General features: G+C 40.9%; 1 protein-coding gene across 5 annotated transcripts in view; it reads right to left on the bottom strand.

The window, feature by feature from the left end:
- SLC6A15 (solute carrier family 6 member 15) overlaps nucleotides 1-8,121 on the bottom strand; it is a 38,722-nt gene extending 30,601 nt beyond the window's left edge. The window contains exon 1 of one of the 5 annotated variants that reach the window (XM_052774656.1): nucleotides 7,950-8,121. The gene's annotated coding sequence lies outside the window, so the exon portion shown is untranslated. Of the gene's footprint in view, nucleotides 1-2,418; nucleotides 2,434-7,049; nucleotides 7,123-7,616; nucleotides 7,731-7,949 lie in introns of those variants that run through there. The other 4 variants (XM_052774657.1, XM_052774658.1, XM_052774659.1 and 1 more) reach the window with 4 other exon arrangements.
- Between the last annotated feature and the right edge of the window lie 7,510 nt (nucleotides 8,122-15,631).

Raw genomic sequence — 15,631 nt, 5'->3', positions numbered from 1 at the left:
TTGAATCCAAATCAAACCCGCGTGGAAGGCGGATACTGAACTACTCAGCCCAAGCTAGGTCTAGGTACGAATGCTCCCAAGCGAAGACTGAATAAGGAGATACCTAGCAGAGTCACTCACTAGCACAGTTCGGCTAAACACGAACCACTAACAAGCTCTTTTTCTTTTTTTTTTTTTTTTTTTTAATGTCAAGGTATTGAACTTCAGCACTTTCACCTGTAAAATGCTATTTTAGGTTCCCACATCACTTGGATCTAGTCCAATATTGAAGTTCTTCATTAGCATCAAATAGTAATTAGGAAGTATCATGCCAAATTCCGTTAAACTGCTCTTTCAGTTAGTTCCACTACTAGCTACCTTCTACACAGCCTTGTGCAGTAATACAGCATTATGTGATAGGACCATTTCTCCTAAGTATCATTAAAAAAAACCTACATAACAAACACCATATTTACTAATGAACTACAGAATTCAGTATTGTAGACTCAGCCACTACTAGGATCATTTTAAACTCCAAGTCCTAAATCTTGTCATGTATTTTAAAATACTACTATACTATACTATTATGAGCACCTTGGATTAAAAGTAAAATGTCTAAAATATAACTTAGCCTTATTAAAGCTGTTTGTTTGGGCGTTGGTTGGTTGGGTTTTTTTTCCTAAGATCTAGATCATGGAATTTGATCAATTGATTTAATTCTGGTTTCCAGGCAGTTTCACTCATCCTTTTCCTAGCTTAAATGATGTCATGTGTCAGATGAAAACACTGAAGGTAAATTTTTATTATCACATTTAATGGAGAATATGATACTTCTCTGGACTTTTCCATAACCTAAATGAACAAATAAAGATGGTATCCCTTTTCTTATGTAAAATCCCCTTTAACAAAAAAAAAAAAAAATCTAATATTCATCTTAAACTGACCTGACAAGTGACTGTATTGTTTGAGGGAATTTAACAGCATGAAAATTGCTGAACAGTACATGGTTCAGTTAGAAGAACATTTAGAAAATTATTCTGTCACTGAATTAACAGTAATCACTAATCTGAGTTAGCATAAACAAACTTTTGGAAACGACTTACTAAATCAAACAAATCAGCTAGATTTTTATGATGTCTTATTAGCACTGTCCTTGGCATGTTCAAACCTCCATTTTTTTCTCATACTGAAAAGTAAAACATTGAATCTTTTTTGACACATCAAGCAAACTGCAGTCCCAAACTTACTTTCTCAGAACACAGTGGGAATTTTGTTATTTTCTTCTACAGAAGAATCAAGCCTTAATGCATCAGCATGCAGAAGTAAAGTAACCTGATTAGACTGCCACATTATTAGCAGATTAAGCAATAATAATCCCCTGTGACAGGGAATTCAGACCCAAATTAGCTCCCTGGGAGATCTGGGCTCCCTATAGAACTTTTACTTCAGCTTCAGGCCCGCATTCAGAAATGCTGGCGCAGGGAGATAAGACCTGTAAAGCCTCCGCTGACCAAACTGCAGGCATTTGCAGTAAGACTCAAAGGAACTTCATTAGTCAAAGCACCAAAAGACACATTGAAAAATGTTGCTGCATGCCCTTTTCTCCCAATCTCTCTCACACGTAGTGCCTAGTAAGGCAGTTGTACTAGTTCTGTCCAACACTGCCTGCTCCTCTTCACCCTGACACTGGTAATGAATCTTGCATCGGGCTGCCTTTCGACGCATCTCTATTAGAGAGATCTGCACGCCAACATACAGACACTTACTAGACGAACATCTAGTTCTCTCAACTGTGTAGTACCAATAAACAATTAAAAGTTATGAGGCTGGAGATTTTCACAACGTGTACAGAAAAACAGGCACAAAAAAATCCCACTTGCTTACTAATTTGAAAGTATAATGAGTACAACTGCCCCATGTTCTTGCAATTACAGCACAAGTCTCTATAAAAAGCCATTTGTAAAGCAATTTCATGTTTAAAACATCCCACAATACTACTGCAACAACTGATATAACTAAAGAACTTTTAGCAATGCTTTTCTGACATAAATTAAAACACGATTATTTTTACATTGTGCTCCTTTTTAAAACCAGCATTCCTCTCTGTAAGGGAAAGCCCAATAAAACCTCCATTCTTTTCTAACACAGTGTACTTTATTACTTCTATTATCTTATTTTTACATCTGATGAAAACACAGCAATTCAGCAAAACTATCCACATTCAAATTTTAATGCATTACAAACAAACCTCAAATCTTCTTTGATTAAAAATGGTTTCAATCTTCAATGTGAGTGGGAAGGAAAGGAAAGAAGGGGGAAAAAAATTAAAATAATGTGTTTGTACTTCACAGAAGACTATCAAGAAAGTCCAGACAGAAAATAACTTTCTAGAAGGCTACTGTAACATCATAAAAAATAGAAAAAGGAAAGAATGGATACCTTTTTAAGTTCAATGTTTGCCATTAAAGGGAGAAAAAGATTAACGTTCTGTTCTTCAGAGCTCTGCATTCTTCTCCAATGAAGCAGTTAACATACCAACATGCTGCTGTGGGGGTAGCAAAACGCAATATAAAGCTGCAGCCAGTTCACATTACTATAATCTCTGCTTTGAAGGTAGACTGTGATAGCACAGCATACCAGTCCAGTCCCACAAGCTTACGTCTTATGCTCCTGTTCACAAAATCTCCACCTTGACTCCCAGTGAAGAAACCAGTATGATTCAGCAGAGGACACAGAACTAAAAGTCAGGATTCTCACCTTGGCAGATGTTCACAAAAGATCTTGACTGATACTCATGCCAAAGGTTTCAGTCTGTATGAAATCACTGGACAAGAGTTATATGCAAAAGTGAACAAGAGGAGCTTTTGCACCTTGAAGGAAACCTATAAAATGCATCTGAAATACAAGTCTATGAGCTAGGCAGAAGAAAGCATGATGGGAACAACCAATACAGAAAAAGGAAAACGAAAGTTTTAGGAGCAAAGGACTGCTGTGAGTCTGCAAAAAGGAGTCAGACCACTGGTGCAGACAGGATGGGGGGAATAGCTAACGACCATCGTATCTGAGTGAGAAAGAAAGAAAGAAGACTGCAGGAGCAAACCACGTTTTGTGGGAGTACTGCAATTGTGAAGAATGGCTATCGCTGGGGGAATCTGTGTACAGATAATTATTTCACGAAGAGTTACACTATGTTACAGCACTCATTGCACAGACTGAATTACTGCTGCAATGCAGCACTGTGTTCTTTGGTGGTAATAAGAATATGCACCATAGCCTTTTTGCCTAGTCAAGCCCATTTTTATCTATCTACGGAAGCAGCCATTATGCTGCTCTTCAGCGTGAACTACATGATCTAGCATTTTACCCTAGCTAGTTTAATACAGACTGTCAGTAACAGATATAGATTCATTAGGTACTTAACTCATCATAGTAAAAGATAATTATATTACATACAATGACACATTTCTCTGCATTCTTCAGTGATGTTATCTGACACATGCTAATGCATGTTACACATACTACATTACACTGTAAAAAAATAAGAGCTCTCTGGGCTACAGGAGACTTGACAGCATTAGAAAAAGTGAATGGTTTTGATTCTGGTGTCTCTATACAATCAAACCATTTAGACTGTAGCAAAACTATTTAAAGACACAAGACTAAATTCACACCTGCTGCAAATACAGGTAATTACACAGACTTCAGTGACACTGAATTTCCCAGCAATACGAAAAAGATGCATTCTGAGTTCCTACCAAATGTTCTTCCTGGCTTTATCTTACATCAAGACCCTGCAGAGTCTCAAACGCAGACAATTTCTCTCCCAGATTAGTCTCCTTAAAATTTTAGTTACAGGAGAATACTTTCTACTATTATAAGACTAACACAATGATTTGACAAAAACACCAAGATCTCTTTCTCGGACTTGTTCACTGTCAATAGATTGGATCTTAACAGCTTGTATGACTTCTTCCAAATCACTGGCCCAAGTGAAATGTCTAAGAGAGAGAGAACGTTACAACCTAGAGCTCTTGAGTGTCAATTTTTTCTTTTCATTGCATTTAACCTCTAAAGACTTTATTGGCCTTACTGTAGTTTCTCACCTGCTTTCACAGATTTCTCAGTATTTTCTTCTCACAAATCAACTTCACTGAAATACTTCACAGACTTACATGATGCGCTAACTGTAATTTCCTATACAGATTAAGAAAATGCATCACTTATTCTGCAGTCCTTTCTTATATTGAAGGAACAAATTCAGTAGTTACCACCCCTCCAGCTGAAGCTGAGTGAAGTAATCTCACCAATTCTGACAATACTCCACCCTTGACTGGTCAAGCTCAGAAGGCATTACTGCTGGCAACTTCAAACAAAATCTCCATTTTTCCAAGTTCACCATATAAGCTACAAAAGGACCGCAACTTTATTACAAAATCTTATCACACTTCTGAGAAGTGAAAGGATATAAAAGTATATTAAGTATTTCATTAAAGTACCGAAGTTATCTAAGTTGCAAAATCAAGTACTGAAAGTTAGACATTACCAGATACATAACTGGCCTGAGACCTTACTTCTCTGCCCTCTGTGCTTCAGAATGGATCAATAAGTAAATCAAGTTGTCCTCGGGAAGAATTTATGTGATTACTTCTTTGTCTGTTTTTCATATATAAGTAAAGAAGCTGAACTATTCATAAATAGGTTAGCAGAAATCTTGCTTCTCCTCAAATCTGATTATTTAATTTCACAATATAAATCAGGCTTTCAAGTTACATTACAGTAAATCCCTATGTCTTTAAAAAGAAAATGATTAATACTAATTCCACTATAGAAAATCCAACACTGTAAATGTCCTGTTCCGGTTCTGCATCCCTTCCCCATTTTGGCTTAAGAAGAGCATGCTGAATCATTAGCACTGCAGTACACATTTCTGACACTTGAAATGCAAAAATAATATAATTTGCCAGCAGCAAAGAACTACTGGCACTGTAAGTTACATTCAAGGCATTGCCGTACACACCATTACACAACCTTTTTCCTTTCTTTCTCCTATACAGAAATTAAGGAAGCCCTAGTCTGAAGAGCAAAGGATAAGAATGAAGAGCTCTATTTCAGGGTAGGCTTCTGGGAAGCTCAGCCCAGTCATTGCCATTGCCTAGAGCAACTGTTCTGGCAGTTACCATTGCTCTTTCACACTACTTTGTATGGGCTTGTCAGGTTTTGTGCATCCAGCTCTTCAGTAGAATAGTGTTCAGTTTGTCGATGACACTTTTTTCCTAAATTATTTAAGAACACTTCCTGAGTAATGGCAAGGTTACTTTAAATCACATTTCAAGGAAGAAGGGAGCTGCCTAAGTTTTGAGATGCCACCTGCTGATCTGTCAAAGTTATTCTGCAACCAACTGAGAGTTCAGAGATCTTTAAAGTCACATGGAAAAGCTGCTACTGGTATTACCATTTTTGACAATCCATTGCCATTCCGATCTATAAACTTTATGAGCGAAGGACCCAAAACCGCCCTTCCAAAATCAACGGATATTTTGCCTTTTGAGCAAGAACATTATTCCTTGGTATCAGTGAAACAATCAGCACAATGGAAAGTAGCTGGGGACACAGGTGAACGTGTCCTTTATGTTGTGGATGCTTCTGGTTGTACACTAGAGAATTTCAGGGTAAAAAAAAAAAAAAAAAAAAAAAATCTGTCTTCCCAAAAAGATTCCTACCACAAATACTTCCCAAGTGATGTAATTCCATACCACTTGAGCAGCAACTACTCCAATATATGTTAAAAATGCAATTTATACCAAAAGGAATAGCTGTAATTAGTAGATTATGTTTCTGAATAACCTGTGATTTTTCTTCGTTTCTGATAAATTCAACACTTTAAAAGTTTTGTGCATACAGACTTTTGCAATACACAGCAGAGAAAAGAGAGTTGACAGAGTTGTTCAATCTACATGGTTCTCATCTGCACTACTTTTTCGCTTGGTTGCCTGTAAGAGAAAAGAAAATGGTAAGAATGACAAGACACTAAAGGTCAACAGGAATCAGCTTATGCTGCAAAACTAGTTTCAAGACACCTTAGCAGTTTCACTCACTCAGTTTCAGTATTGGTGGCACATCTGAACACCTATGAAACGGTTTGGTTTTTCACTCACAGATCAAAACCAATGGGATTTTTTGTTCTTGAATCTGAAGTACAGAGCTGAGCCCAGAGGGAGTGTTTGATATGCACCGAATGCAGGCTGTAATTCTACGGTTATCTTAATATGGTCTATGCGTAAACTAAAATCTTGTATATTAGCCAAGACAAAATTAAGCAATCTTTCCTAAGTATTTTTTAAAGTTTCCTTTTTAATGAGATGTTGATAACGGGAAACACACTGTTAAATAGAAGAAAACTGAGGATGTTGTCATCATTTTTTAATCAAAGGGAGTAAGCTGCCTGCATAAGACACCCAGCGCACATGTACGTGACAACGGGTAACAGAATCTTTACTCCATTTATACTTTTCTTCGGAGGGGGAAACAGAGATTTGGATCCCTGTCCTAGAGTATGCCACAGTGACATATCGATGGCGACATACTATTAAAAAATAATTAGGCTTCTCTCAGAAATCAATACGACAGCAGTGAGCCGCTTATGTAGCAATACCAGACAGAAAATAAAATGGCTGATGAGGATGAGGTCTCGACTACATCTCTTACAAATAAAACAAAGTGCCATTTACTTAAATGGAACGAGTGCCACCGCACCCTCTCATGTGGCAGGTCAGTGTGACTGTGCAGACCTATTTCAACCATCCCATTTACTTCCACTACAAAAGCAAAGCCTCGCAAAGAAATTCCACTTCGCTCCCATACTAGCAAAATCGGAACAAAACCAGCCAATATGGGCATGGGAAACAGGAAGAATTAGTAAGAAAAGCACTGGGGGAAAACTGTTAGGTGTGAAGCTACCCAGCGCATACGCCGTCGTACACAGAGGACTGCAACCCCCCCCAAAACCCTGAACAGAAAACCCACCCGAGACGCACAAAGGTTGAGAAAAAGGTCCTCATTACCATACCCACCCAAACATGGCTGACACCGGGGTGCACCAGCCCGCCGGGGCCGCTCCAGCCTGCGCGGGGCGAGGGATGCGGGGGGCGGCAGCGGAGGGGGGGGGGGGGGGAAGGGGAAGCCTCGCCGGTCCCCGCCGGGCGACGCCCAGGCTCCGCCGCAACAATGCAGCGCCCGGGCGGCCGCCGGCCTTCCTCACCTCCCTCCCTCCCTCCTCAGCCCAGCCCAGCCCTCACCACCCGGCCACCGCAGCCCCTCGCCCCGCCGGCGCCGGGCGGGGATGGACACCCGCGGGCCGGCCCCGGCGATATTCCGGATCGGCGGCCCGCGGCCACCCGCGCAGGCTAGGCGCGCCACCCGCCACCGACACGGCCCTCGCCCCCCTCTCCCACCCCCCCCCCCCACGGCAACACGCGCTACACATACGTTTAAGGTGTTTTACGCAACACGCAGGAGATGAATGAAATTTCTATCATCGCTCATGGGAGGAAAGGGATGTAAATTCCCCGCCCCCCCCCCCCCAGCAATAACAGTAGTCACAGTAATACAACCAAGCCCCGCACATCCTTCCAACCTACCGCCGAGTTAAAACACACGGGCGGCTTCCAGCGGGCGCTCGCTATTGTCTCCCGAGGGGCCGGCTCTCCCCCTGCCAGGCGCCGGGGCGAAGGCAGCCTCCCCGGGGACGGGGCTAGGGGACCCCCCCCCCCCACTCAGGAAAGCGGACACCGGGAGGAAAGGGACACCCCCCCCCCCCCCCCCGGCCCCACACGCACCCTGCTCCTTCCCGCCCGGCGACACAAGCGCAGGCGGCGGAGCCGGCCATGCTCCCCCCGCGGCCCCAGGCGCACGGCAGGGCTGGGAAAGCGCGGGTCGCGGCGGCGGCGGCCCCTCGCCTCGCCTCGCCTTACCTCACCTCAGCCGGCGGGGCTCGCCGGGCGCCAGCTGCGGGACGGAGGGGGCCGGGTGCCCCCGCGGGCGCGGGGTGGCGAGCGGGGCCGTGCGGGCGCGGGGCTCAGCGGCGGGCAGGCGGCGGCGGCGGCAGGCACATGTGGCCAGCCCTCGCTGCGACGGTGTTTAAAGACAGACATAAAAGCGGCGGGGGGAGAGGAAGGGGGAGGGCAGCGCCGGGCCGGGGGAGCCGCACCTCCTGACGCAGGGAGGAGCGGCCGCCCCCCCCCCCCCCCCCCCCCCCCCCCCACGCCTGCAGCGGCATCGCCTTCGCCGGAGGCGGGCGGGGAGGAGGCTGAGGCGGCCGCGGGAGGACGAGGACCGGGGCGGGGGGGAGGCCCGCCGGCCGCCGGGGCGGCCTGGAGGCGGGAAGCAGGCGCACGGGTGCGAGCTTCCTCTGGAGAACGTGGAGGTTTTCCAGAAGAAGGGGGTGAGTGGGAGCGGGGGGGGGGGGGGGTGAGGAGCAGGCGGGCGGCCGCAGCGGGTACACCTGCGCGCTGGGGGCCGGGAGGCAGCTGAGGCGGCGGGGGGGGGGGGGACGAGGGATGGTAGACCGGGCAGGGGCGAGCCTGGGGGCTGAAGGGACGGAGGGGGGGCGTGAGGAGGATGGAAGGCGCCGGCCGGTGCCCGCGGCGATGGTGGGGCGCGGGGCTCGTAGCCCAGGCTGGGGCTTGGTGCCGCAGCCGCGTGGAAATGGTGTTTGGCTTCAACACCCCCCCCCGAACTTTCTGTCACGAAGTCTGCCCGCTGCCCTTCTGCCAGGTTTTTTTTTTTTGCTCACACTTTTCTTAAAAAAACAAACAAACCAAAAAAAAAAAACCGCAAACCCAAATTGATTCTGGCTGGAAAGGAAGGCTTGCAGTAGAGACGGGAAAGTGAGCTGATGCAAGGTGCGGCAGTGGGACGGGAGAGGCGGGTTGGCTTTGGTGAAGATAGGCGCGATGGAGTGGAGAGTGAACTGTTTTAATGTTCACTCTGAGTAATTGTTGCAACAGCTTCAGTCTTAACACATGCTGGATAAAAATACGTAGCGTTCTCACACCGGATGAATCAAGGAGAGATTTTTCTTCCAGGAGTTGTGAAGTTAGCCTGCCTAGCTGATTTGCATTTCCTTCATACTCTACTGAGAAAGCTGTGATGCACACTTATATTTCTACTTCATTATCAAAAGCAATTAGTCATAGTATTGTGCATTTCTCATTATTGTTGCTAGTACACTTCACTAATAATTTCCACACTGTATTTCAGTTATGTGTAAAAACGGTCCTATTGTAAACAATAGATTTTGCACCTAGTGATAGAATATTATTTGGAGCTCAGTAAAAATGAACTTACCTTGAGTAAGTTTCCAAGTGCCAACTAAACTTCTTTTATACTGAGTACTAAAAAGAGGAAAAATTTGTGCTTTCTATTGCCAGATCATGAGTGATGCTTTTATTTATTAAATTAACTAACAATGTTATCACATGACTGCATAGTTAATTGACACAGGAAGAGGTCATTCCTGGATCCCTTTGAATTCTGTGTACAGTTAATGATGAGCTTAGATCTGTAATCATGTTCCCAATTATTTGATGGCTTTAATTTTACCATAGGAAAGGTATCATTCAACTTTTAATGTCCACCAGATGCATCATCAGATATTTGCAGCTTTTCCACTTCCTTGAGGAATTTGCAGTTCCTCAAATACCATGTAAAATACCACACTGGTAACCACTCGGTAGCAATCTTTTCCTCTTCTTCAGACTTTCTGCAAGCTAGCAATCTATATTCAGAATAGACAGATTAGGGTATTTTTACTGCAGCTCTTGTAAACGGGGTATTTTTTACTCCTGTGCTGTTAATCACCTTTGTAATCTTTTTTATTAGGTTTATTGGAACTTAACCATCTTTAAATTCCACATTGGTTTAATCTTCAAAGTGCAGGTATTGCCGGCTTCAAAACTGTAGAAGCAATTCCACTTCCAGTGTAGAAGGATTTCCACTTTTGCTTTTGGGTGCAAATGACAAAAATATGATACAAAAATAGCTTACTAATTTTTGCCATTTTTTTTACACACAAGAAACCACTGGTGGACACAAGGTTTGCAATCTAGCCGGTGTAAGATTGAGCTACACTGGAGGGGAGCTTATCATTCTCTGGGTAATGGGCCTACACACAGAGAGAAAGCCTCATTTGCTGGTCAGACTCTCAGTGTATCTGTGCTTGTGACTCAGGAGGTTTGAGGACAGAGAGAAGCAATCTAAGTGGAAAGCAAGAAGTGCCAGCATGAGAAAAAACATTATCCTAAAGCAAAGCTGAGTTGCTGATACAAAACCTCTACCTTGTCCAAACTTTAGCTAAAAAAATGCACAAGCAGAGAAAATGAGTGTACGCTGTTTGGAAGAAAATGTTTTAGGTAGCAGTTATGCCAATTTTATTTTTCTGCTAGGTATTACTATCTTGTCACTTGCATAGAGATTTTAAATATAACACATTATTTTATAGGTTTGTTGGAAGTAAACATGTACGAAATAAGCCACTTAATAAAAAAATAATTTTACACCTCTTCTGAATATTGAATAACTACAATCTTAAGAAATAATGTATTGAGTTCTTCAAAAAATCTCTTCTGCACTGAACGATTTGTATTCCTTAGATCAATGGTGTACCATTCAGTAATACGTGACAGTTAGGAATAACATTCTTTAACTAGAATGAAGTAGTCAAGCACATACCAAAATAGGAATATATATGATTTATTTATCATATACAGTATATTTATCATATACACAGTATACAGCAGTAAATTTGAATGGAAACAATGGTAACTGATTGTCATTATTACTGGTTAAAAATCATACCTCACGTTCATAGTCCAGGGCTTGAACTTCCAGGACAGAACCGTTGAGTGTTTCAGACTCCTCTGTAAAATCCGTTGCATAGTGCTTCAATAAAAAATGACAGTTTCTTGTTAAATGGGTCTTTTGTATACAAGTATCATTAATATTCTCAGTGCATATAAATGACACTTTTTCACATGTGGGCTAAACGTGAAATAATTAGATAACACTGCATCTTGCACCTTTTGAGTCTTTCGCTATTGTTAATGATGTTCTCTATTTGTCTCGGTATTAGCTCAGCACTGAATTTTAGCTTAAGCTATCGCAATTCAGAATATTGTGGAGCGTAAGCTGAGCTACATCAGTAATTATCAACTATACTAGCTATTTGACCATTCTGCTACAGCTGTACCGTGAGGACCTAAGTCTCTGGAAGAATGCTTTACACAAATATACTTTATTTTTACAGATTTTAAACTATGATTTGAGGCGCAGTAAGCATGCAGATGCTACGCGCAAAACCCCTCAAAAAGTCAGGTATGATGTTGTCAATAGCGAGTCCAGAGTTTGTGCTTACGCAGCAAGATGATTGTTCTAAGGATCATGTTCACTCTGAATTTTGATCTTGTGTTAGTTTCAAACTCCACTAGAAGTTGAACAAGAAAATATGCTTGACTTTGTTAACATAATTTGTCAATGCCTATTGTCAATGCCAACCTCAGTTTTAGACAGCATCACTTGATAGTGTGCTGTCAAAATAGAAAATTTTTAGATTTTCCACCTTGGGTTGCCATTTACGGTTTTCGGGTCAGCATTTAACTTAGTGCAAATTAACTCCTAACCTAAGTTTTTAGCACCCCTCCACTCACTTTTCAAACCTGCTCACAATTTTATCTGTGTATGTGCGCTTCAGGTTTGCAATTATCATCAAACAGAAACTTTCAGCTAGTTTTGAAACTCCAGTTCTGGACAATTGAATAGCTTTTCAGCTTATTAAAATACATCCAAATGATTGCGATCACATTTCTGAGTGCATTAATGGGAACTGCAGCGTAGAAGAGAGCGAGCAATCTTGGATTTCTATCTAACTCAACTTTCTCTTCAAAAATGAGAAAATTTCAGGCAGGATGACATTTAAGTCTGACCCTACAAGGCTTCTCACTGTAGAACAACCTGATGACACAAGCAGACTTCCTTGGACGAGCAAACAAGTGTAGTAGTTGTATTCCTGAGTGTTCTTACCAAATCTACAAAAAATACTGTAGACTTCAGTGTGGTTCTTTCATGAATGATGAGATGATACAAACAACATGTCAGCATATCTTGGATCAGGTGAGAAGCCACTGTGACTTAAGAAATACCAGGCAGTGGTTATATAGCATCTGTTGAGATATCGCCAACTACTGTGAGCAGTTGCAAGCCACGGTAGTTGCTCCTGCATGTTGCAGTAATGATAGAGTCCTTAAAGTCTGTCTCTACTTCAGTTTTTTACATCTTCATCTCTAAATATTTTCTAAAATTGTAACATATATAAGAGATTTGCTACTTTTTGCTGGCTTTCTCAAAGGACACATCTGTTTCCATGTCGTCAAAAACGTGGATTGTCTGTTACTCTGTGTATAACTTCTTTGCAATATTTAAGTCTGTTGAGAAGGTGACAAAAACATTTTTACAATTGCACACAGAAATTACTAACAGCTAGGTGACATAAGATGAAAAATCAGTTGAAAAATCCTCTGAGCATACCAGTGGCACATTCAATCATAGTGGCAGGGCAAGGGGATGTCTAGGATTAGCTACTAAACTCATATTCTCTATGTGCATAGGATTTCTGTAACTCTACAAGGGCACTGCAGGAAGAAGTGGTCATAGCAGTTGTCTGTTGCTTAGAATTACAGTACGTTAATAATCTCTCAGCTGTGGTCTTGTGTGGCCTTGCCACATGAGTAGAAGAGAGAGAGACAGTGGCTGATGTGATTCCTGCCATCATTGCTGTGTGTATCCTGCTGAGAGAGGAACGTCCTAAAAGTTAAATCTTGCCTTCAGGCTTTGTCTTTTAAATATATATATTTAGGCAACTCTGGCAGCTAATTTAGGAAGTTGCAGCTTACCTCATCCTAGTAGGGAATAACATGAGAAATGAAGTCCTGGAAGTTGTGAGCTATTGTAGAAATCTGGCCAGAATAAATGTGCCCTTCTGTCACCTATTGAAGAAAAAAACAATCATAGATACTTCCAAATGTGAAACAATGGCATCGCATTGTTAATAAATATGAATTTATTTATAAATAAATAAACATAAACAGATAAAACGGAACATTGGAAGGGTATGCAAATCACAGATGCTCAGAGCACCACATGGTTCATTCACTTCAGGTAAAACATACATTAAGTTAGCATCCAAACCAAGCAGAAGACTCATATATAAAGTCATATTTTAGCAGTTAGTATCTTAACATAGATGATTCTGCTACTTGTGAAAATGTGGAAAATGAAGATATAGTTCTGATAATGGAGCCATCCTCTGTATCTTTGACAATTTAGAAATCACCAAAGTAAGGTTGATGACAGCAATGAAGAAAGCTAGCAGCCACCCAGCTACATCTTCTTTTCTTGAATATAAACCAACAGATATAATAACTACAAGAATTTATGTCTATACAAATCAAATTTCAAGACACCAAACTTTTAAAAATAATATGGTTGAGGGGGTTGAGAATGACGCTAAGGCTAAGGAGCTAAGAAGTCCCCCAGCAAATGCACAGCAACTAGAAAAATAAAATAGGCTATGTAAACGTTAGCCACAACTGCAAAACACTGAAAGAGATCCTGGACAAAGCTAAAATGTGAACTCTTTAACGTATTATACATTGGAGTCTTAACTACAGTTTTCAAGCAGCTATCATTCCTGTTTTTTTCCATATTTTTCAAAAAGCCTCATGATCCAGTAATTCTAAATCACTTATGACTATTTTCAACTTAAAATTTTTATTTTAAATATAGCTGGTTTGGTTAACAACTTTATTCATGGAATTAAAAATATACTTTGTCTCCCAACAGTAGCAGAAGAATTAAAAAAAAAAAAGAGTAAAAGCATTTTATGTAAGTTGCCTATTTTCACTGATTTTGTGATAATGAACATCTTTAGAAACTTCAGCTGAATGGCACAGAACTACTGACAAGTCACCATGACTTCTTATTGCAGCATCGTGCCAGCTTCTCTTAGTTCTCTAGGAGATGACATCTGGTCAGGATTCTGAAGGAGATTTTTCCTATCCCTTGGGACATGAATTATCCCTTTGGACAGAGTGAGCATGGATTTGCTGACTACATACCTGGTTTTGTGTTCTGGAGACATTTAGGAAGGCACCTTATTCTCCCCAGTCCAGGGCAAATCGAAGTGCATTGCAAGACTTGGGCACGTACAGAGGTTAAAATACTCAGCTCCAGGAACACTGTGAGTTGAGGGTTTGGCTAGTTAGGTTTTGAAATGTGTATTTTAAATATAATTTTCAGTAAATTGAAGGCTTAGGTGTAATTAATGGAACGGTACATTGACCATCATTTCTTCAGCAGAATAAATTAACTAAGTACCTTATTTTATTCAAAGAAAGAAATAGCACTGAAAATATTGTTCAGATAGATACAAAGTATCACGAAAAGTGGAAGTGTAGCCATAAACATTCAAATATTGTTTTTGAAAATAATACAGAACGTACTGCTTACTAAGGAATAATTCCATGTGTTATGTTCATCTATATAGGACATTATGAGACTCTCAGAAATTATATTCTCCATTTAAGTCCAGAAGACCAATATACTTACCATAAAATCATAAAATCATACCAATAAAATCATACCCAGGGGAAGTACTTTGTGATTCCCAAAACTCACTGAGACTAGAAGAAAAAGACTGTAGCAGCTCAAAACTGTGCATGAGTTAAAAATAGTTTCCTCTCATGATGTGTTTGTTGTATCTGAGATGACACATTTTCCAGAAAATTGTTGGGGATGTATTTTTAAAATAAATTAATACTTCTTTGATAGAATGCAACAGGTAGGGACTATTATTTCAATTACTGCAGTTCAGAATACCATGTAAATAACTGAATTTAATATTCAGACAAAAGAAGAGGGTTTATTTTCAGAAATCCCCAAAAGACTCTTTTACAGATTGAATCAATGATAAATTAATTTTTGAGACAGCAAGGAATAAATAGCATAGGATGTTCAGTTGCAAGCCATCCATGAGAGATTTTTAAATGCATTTAGGCAAGTAAATGCACATTTGTACAGAGTGTTCTACATGGCCATCCAGGACACGAGGAAAAGAACAAATCCTCTGCTCCAGAAAACAGAAGAAGAAAGATGTCACAGTTACAGGTGTCATTGCTAGGGCTGGGCTAAGACAATAATTACTTCGAAAATGAAGATGCCAGCAGTTTATTGAGTTGTTTTCTTTACACCAGAAGTCTGTGTAGATTGGTGTTGCAACACAGCATTCAAAAAATTAAATGTTTAAATTAGAGTGCAATGCTTTCACCTTGTCATATACTCAGCTTTAGCAGATTTAAATTGAATATAAAACATTATTATTATCTTTTAGGCCACACACACATACCTTACGTTTGAGCTAGGTAAACTATTTTAAATATATACTTTTCCTGTGCTTTGGTGGTTTTTATCATCTCAGAATGAAGTCCTAGCCTCACCAAAATGTATTCTAAAATTCATGGATCTAGGATAATATGGGCTAAGTCTATGTTAATCTGTACATTGCATGAAAAAAACTGTGGTTTAAAGAAAAGTTGCAAAATGT

This window comes from Harpia harpyja, chromosome 23 (assembly GCF_026419915.1).
Source record: "Harpia harpyja isolate bHarHar1 chromosome 23, bHarHar1 primary haplotype, whole genome shotgun sequence".
In the NCBI taxonomy this organism is placed as follows: domain Eukaryota; kingdom Metazoa; phylum Chordata; class Aves; order Accipitriformes; family Accipitridae; genus Harpia; species Harpia harpyja.
The sequence above is the reverse complement of the archived record's forward strand: the minus strand, read 5'-3'. Positions and strand labels throughout refer to the sequence as shown.